The sequence below is a fragment of the Pinus tabuliformis genome, chromosome 2_2 (assembly GCF_031772625.1).
Source record: "Pinus tabuliformis cultivar Carrire ecotype Pingquan chromosome 2_2, CPIR1, whole genome shotgun sequence".
In the NCBI taxonomy this organism is placed as follows: Eukaryota; Viridiplantae; Streptophyta; class Pinopsida; order Pinales; family Pinaceae; genus Pinus; species Pinus tabuliformis.
The window spans coordinates 726,268,851-726,276,389 of NC_142300.1; positions in this window are offsets into that span (position 1 = coordinate 726,268,851).

Below are 7,539 nucleotides of genomic sequence, written 5' to 3' on the forward strand. Positions count from 1 at the left end.
TAGTGATCCCAACCTTATAAACCATGTGAAGTCCAGCCTTAAAAAGAAATTTGAAATGACAGACTTAGGACACTTACACTATTTCTCGGTTTTCAAGTCTTGCAATCCAAGGAGGGTATTTCCTTTCCAGTCCAAGTATGCTTGTGATATTCTTCGTCATTTTCACATGGAAGACTGTAAGCCAGCCCTTCTCCCTTTCAGTCTAGAGTCAAACTTTCAGTCTCTTGTACTTCTCCTGAGTTGATGCTACCTTATACCGTCAACTTGTAGGAAAACTCTTGTATTTAACCCATATTCGTCCTTACCTTTCCTTTGCTGTTGGCCTTGTTGCTCGTTTTATGCAAAACCCCCGTGAAAGTCATTGGAAAGCAGCCAAAAGAATACTTCGTTATGTTCGAGGTACAGTACAGTTTGGGATTCATTACAGTGCCAAAGAAGCTCCTCTATTAGTCGGTTTCACATATTCTGATTGGGCTGGTGACCCTGATGATCGGAAGTCTATTGTCGGTTATGTCTTCACTCTTGGTTCAGGACCTATTACATGGGCTTGTAAGAAACAGGCTGCCATTTCTCTTTCGTTAGTAGAAGCAGAGTATCGTGGTGCCGTGGAAGCCAGTAAGGAAGCCTTGTGGCTTCGTCAGATCCTATCAGAGTTTGGCTTTGAGCAGCAGCATCCAACCACACTTTGGTGTGATAATAAAAGTGCCATTCAGCTATGCAAAGATCCAGTCCAGCATCAGCGCAACAAACACATTGAACTACACATGCACTTCATCAGAAAGCTCATTCATGACCATGTTCTTGAAGTGCAATATTGTTCAACAGATGATCAGGTTGCAGACATCTTCACAAAGGCTCTCACAGAGGCGAAGTTCACTAAACTTCGATATATGCTTGGAGTTCAGGAAGTTGTCACTAAGGGGGGATAGGCTCTAGTGTCTCCTTCCTTCACCTATTGTGTCATATTTGTAAATCCTTCAATCCTATCCCAAGTTGTTCTTAAGGGGGGATGTTAGGATATTCCGACACATAGGATATAGTTAAGTTCAACTTGGTCTAGTGTAGAGTTAGGTATAGAGTTAGGTAAAGTGTGTTTCTTTACCGTTGTACATTTTGTAACTTACAATCCAACGGTCACGATATGTAGTGATCCGACGGTTCATTCACTCCTCGGTATTACCGACACTTGATCCGTGGCTTGACACCCGATTGGTCCATGAGTTCTATTTAAAGCGCATGGAGGGTCATTGTTCGGGTAATCCGTGCATGAGAGAAGCTTATGTAAATTTTCATTCTTTGATTAATAAATTGCCTGTAGTAGCCACGTTGGCGCAGGCCGTGGACTGTTTCCCTCTTCGAGGGTTTTAACCACGTCAAAAATACTGGTGTATTGATCTGTGATCTGGTTGTGAGCGGTGTCCTTTTGGTATTCTTTCTGAGGAACTTACCATTAAAAAAAAACCCTAAAATCTTTTGCAAATTTCCCTTGAATTAACTATTAGAACCATTACTTACATTTTCAATAGATATAAACCATGGCTAAATCAAACAAATAGCATTCAAATAACACTCACAGTTACATACAATGCTCTGTGCTCTCCACGAGTACAAAATCCCTTCCATTTCTCGCAATAGAAAATGGCATTCCAGCACCGCTATCAACAGTCTGTATGTCAACCACTAAAATTATTTTTCAACAGTTTGTATATCAAGCACTAAAATTATTTTTCTTCTATAGAAAAAACAAAACTCAGATCCAGAAAGAAACCAAAATATCTTGCAGAAAACTTTACCATTGTGAACTTGGTTTCTCAGCATATCTCCTCTCAGGGAACCTTGTGATTATTATTTCCAGCCCTGCAACCAAGGTCCAAAAGTAAAACAATATGGTAGAAATGTAGACCTTATATAAGTTTATAACATGGTAACCCCTATTCATTATACAAACTCATTCTAAATGCGAGTTGTTAAGTATGATCCCTCAAGTTCATGTTCCGCCAAAGTATATCATTGTTTCATAAGGAATGCACATATTTTTGACAGAACCCTGAGCTAATAGCTAACATTTAAGACTAGTCTATAAGCCTATATAATATATAAGTGTTTCCTTTACCACATGCATCTCAACAAAGCCCTGCATAATTTTACAATCAATGCCAAAAATTAAAAACCCCTGATGCCAAAAAAAGAAAACATCCAGTAGTGAGAATCAACCAAATTAAACGCAAGATCGAAAAAACTCGAAACAGAGGAAAATTAGAAAAAGTTACACATCTAAAATTAAAAGCAGAACCAAGACTGGAGGGAATTTATACCTTAATTACAGTAATTAAAGGTGATGTAAATCATGGAATAGTAATTAAATAACATGAAAATTATACCCAAATTATAGTAATTAAAGAAGTACAGAACATGTGCAAATAAAAGGAAAATCCCAAAATGCTAATGCTTATGCTTTTGTGAGCCGTGTTCATGGATGGATGGGGTTTCACACCATCCACAAATCTCCACTTCAAGGCATGAAAATACATTCCGCATACCATGGGGTTTTTATATACATTGCGATTACAATACTAATCTACTGGGACACGCTGTGGATTTAGGTCAATTTGTGTAGCACAGCTCAATTTGAATTCAATTTATAATACAAACCGACCTAAATCCCTTCATTAATTAATGATCAACAAAATCGGGTAGTAATTACCTGAGATATTGCTAGCTCTCTTTTGAATTCTGAAAATCGGGTAGTAATTACCTGAGATATTAGAGAGAGGCGCCTAGTCGCAGGCAGACGAAATTAGAGGTAATCCTGGTTGGCGCCATCCTGACTTTGATTTTTTATTTATTATAAAATAAAAATATGTTCAAACGGTTCAAAATGATGAACTTAGGCTTCCTATTCAGTAGGTAAAAGCGGAATGATAAATTGTCCAAACACGTGTATATTAACCAAAGTGGTTAACTTAAGTTTGCATAAGCCACCAGGATAAAGGAGATAATACATTGCACCAAGATTTGTTGTTAAATTATAATTTCAAAAATTTCAAAATTTTAATGACAATGGTAATATATTACAAATGAAATGTCAATTTGCATTAGCTAATAGTAGTTAGTGCGGATGTTTTCGCTGATTATGATAGTAGCTCGTTTGATGACTAAAATTATAACAACAATTAGCGAGAAATGTTTTACTATTAATTTAACAACTAAATTATGATAAATTTTCTCACAGTAAAAAAATTAAAATAATAATTAAATTTGTAATGAAAAAATTATATTTAAAATATTTAAAAATTTGAAGTATTATATTATAATTATTAATAAATAAAGATATAGCTCGAGTGATAAACATTAATATTAATATTAGTAATAACATTTTATATTGGAATTTTGTAATAGCAATAACATTTTATATTATTTATAAATGTAAATAAAAGTTGATATATTAGTATATTATTATAAATATATATTTATATGAGTAAAATATTTTTATCAATCTTTAATTAAATTCATAGTTTTTTTTTATTGAATTTATGAATGGGCATTTATTTATTGATTGTAATGTCCCAGAGACAAAACTATAAATACTTTATTTACTGTTGTAAAAGAAACAAGTTAAACATTATTGTTATTTTCTGTTATTGAAATAAAATTATTAATTTTTCTAAATATCAGGAAATGATTGAAGAGTAACAGATTTTGTAACTTCTGAGGAAAAAAGTGGAAAAGGCAGTTGTCTGAAAAACCCTAACCACCTCCCCTAACTGAAAGGCCCCAGGGAAAAGGAGTGTAGGGGATGGGAAAAACCGTACAGTTGTCTGAAAAACCCTAACCACCTCCCCTAACTGAAAGGCCCCAGGGAAAAGGAGTGTAGGGGATAGGAAAAACCGTGCTGATAGGTCAGACGGTAAGGAAAGGGGCATGCTAAGTTTGGTGAGGACCAGATAGCATGGGCACATAGTGCAAAACTTGCAGAGACTATGGTCTGGCAAGAAGGCTTGGGGGAGACGTCGTGGAGACGAGTCTCACGGACGGGAGGAAGACAAGCAAGGGCAAAAAGGTGACAAAGATCTGAAAATCCAATGCTCAAGGAATTACAGGGATGCAGAAGCTAGAATAATTAAATTATGTAAAAACCTCTGTTTGTTAAAAAACTAAGAATGTTGTAGAGGAAGTAGGCTACCTCTTGATAAAATTAATTACTTTACCTCGTAACAGAACTAGGTGGGTATTAATTAATGTTCAGGGAAAACTTATGCTGCCCTCAAAAACTGTCAAAATGTAGAGAATAAGCTAGCATTGTTCGTATGAGCTCAGACTCAATGGAGAAGTATTAACTTGACAATTCGGTTGACTGTATTCTAATATTTTAAATGAAAATTTAGAGGATGAAGGGTAAATTTCCTGTATTTATACGCTGCATGCACATTCTTGGCTCAAGTGTAAAGAGAATAACCTTACTGATTTAACTCTATGCATATCAATCTCGTAAAGCATGCTACATAATTCCATGACTGTGTAAGACTTAGCTTGGTAAGTGCGTGGTGTAAAAACATATCTTTTAGAAATATCAGAGTGACCTGTATGACCAGAGCTTAAGTTGGGTGATTACAAGTCTCTTGTTAACTCAAGTATACATGGTATAAGTAGTGCAGACAAATTTAGGAAGGCAGGTAAAGCTGAGCCTGTGTGTGGGGTAAAGCCTCACAGAGACCAAAATCAAAGAACACTTTATCTAAAAGTAGTAGAAAGAACAATAATTGCGAAAGGTTGTAGGTCTAACCCCGTAATCGTTGAGAGGCTCAGTGGAGCCTTCCCTCGAAAGAGGCTTAACCCTAGGAACAACCGCAAAGCTATATAAAAAATATTAGTAAAAAAAAAAACAAGAATCCGGAAGTACTAGAAACCTGGGCATTATATAATCCAACCTGTAGGATTATTTTCTACTGTAAGCAAACAATAAATTCGTTTGACCCAAACTAGAATAGAATTGTCTTGCAAAGAATTGCCATGAATACTAAAAGCAAAACATAAAAGCAAGCGGAATCTAATTATCATGACAAACTTAACATATATAAATGTAAGGATTACAAGAGCTGTAACCAGCATGAAATGGTTCCAGAGTTTCTAGTAATACATTTACTCAATCTGGTGCAGACTCCGGGAGGAAGTCGAACCATAAAACTCAGTATAGCAAATCCAAGAAACTGAATCAAGGTCGAACAAAAATATTACAAACTTTAATGTAATAAAACCATAGCCGTAGTGAGGTTGGCATACCAGCTATTAAATCAGTGACAGAGGAATTGAATGACGGGGGTCCAGATAACTTCAACACACCAGTTGTGAAGTCCCATGGTGGTGATGGCGTAAGAGAGATAACTACAAGGACTGACAATGACATAAATGTCAACCATGCCTCTTTACACCTGGCAGTACGCTATTTAAATACTCCCATATTATATAACAATGTATTATATTACAATACTCACATTAGAGTTAGAAATGGGTAAACTTCATAGCCGCTAAATGGAATGGTAATCATAGATGCTAAATAGAATGGTAAAAGAATTTCAATTTATTATGGTCTTACTTTTAATTTTACTTTTTATACAGTATGGATGTATGACAGGTGGAATCAGAGCCAAGTTTACAAAGCTCGGGCCTCTGGAAAATGTGGTCTATTATCATTATGCCTTGTTGTTTCTTGATTAACATTAACGCACTGATGTGTGGAGTACAAGAAAACAGAAGACAGCCAATATGAGAAGGGCAGATAGTGTTCCACATAGGTTTTTGGTGGGTCAGGGACCTGCAACAAGCCCTGGAAATAACCCAGAATTATGGGTACATCTTGGAGAGAAAGCTCGCAATACAAACCTTGCAATATTAGAGATAGTACAGGAGTTGAAAATTGAAATGGCTCGATTGTGGGAGGATAACGCGAGGTTAACCATGGAATAGGAAAGGATTATAAAGAGCCTATCTGACAAGTAGAATCAACAACCACTGAATCCCAGTGTTGAGCAGCAAAGGGTGTCGGAGGAGCAGAATCACCACACAAAACCAAAAGAGTCAAAAGGAAGGGAGGAAGAATGAGAAGAACGATCTGATAATGCTTCCGAGAAATAGACATAAAAAAGACAACGGATAGAATTGCAAGGGGAGTTTTATAAGATAAAAACGCCACACTTTGATAGAGAATTGGAGGAAGCAGCCGAGGCTTGGTTGTTTAATATGAACAAGTACTTCTAGCTATATGAATACGACCACAACCTCAAGGCACGGTTGGCCATTTTCCAATTACAAGGGAAAGCCACCCTTTGGTGGGAAGAAGTTAAGATTGTAAGAGGAGTAAGTGAACACAATATTGCTTGGGAAAAATTTCAAAAATACTTTAAGGAAAGATACCTGACCGAACGTTTATGACGAAAAAGAAAGAGAATTCCATGACCTGTGACTGGGACAACAGACGATGGATAAATTTATCACTCGTTTTGCTTCATTGCTTCGTTATGTGCCTTATATTTGAGAGGAGAAAGCTAAAGTACAGAGGTTTGTTAGTAGTTTACCTTTGACCATGAGGGAAAGAATTGAGTTTGATAATCCAAAGACGATGGATGAGGTAATACGTAAAGCCAGGATTTGTTACCAGCAAAGTAAACAGAAGGGAGAAATCCTGGGTAAAAGGTGGGTTGATAAGAGAAGCAACAAGTTGGCTAGAAATACTAAAGGAAATCGAGGTGGTGGTAACAAAGGATTTGCCAAAGGGCAAAACAATAGAAATATACAGAAGAATCCACTCAGATCAAAGCCAACCAATGAGTCCAGAATCAGTGAACAACCTGGAAAAATAGACAATGAAGGGACAACAAGGCCTCCAGTGCAATGTTGGGGCTGTGGTGGACCTCATTACGTAAAAACCTGCCCTCAACGAAATGGAACCGAACAGGTTTCCTAGATCTATGAAGCATCTATAGTTGGTGATGTAGGACGTAGTTTACCAAAGATTAATGTTGCCTTGGAAGATCGTCAGGCGGAGTACCAGCCAATCATGGTGGAGTTTGAAGGTAAGATCTTAGACCTTGTTGTAATTTTTTTAATTGATCTTGGAGCTACATTAAGTTATATTAGTCCTAAGGTTGTGGAGCATTGTAAATTGCAACATGTTAAATTTAAAGACCCTTGGCTAGTATAACTGGAAATAGGGGCAAAGAGACGAATGCTTGCTAAGGTAAAAAACTGCCCTTTAAAGATAGCAAGACAGCCAGTGATGGCAGTTTAAACGTGCTTCCCCTGGGTTCGTATGATGTACTGATTGGTATGGACTAGTTAGAAAAACATTGGTCCATTATAAACTGTAAAACAAAGACTATCTGTTACAAAGATGAGCTTGGAGCAAAGCAAGAGATGCAAGGAATTAAGCGGCTAGTGCACATTCAGCCAATAACCACCTCTCAGTTGGCAAAATGAATTAGAAAGGATGTCATATTTATGCCATCCAAGTGGGTTATGCCAGCTCCAAAAATAAAACAGCCA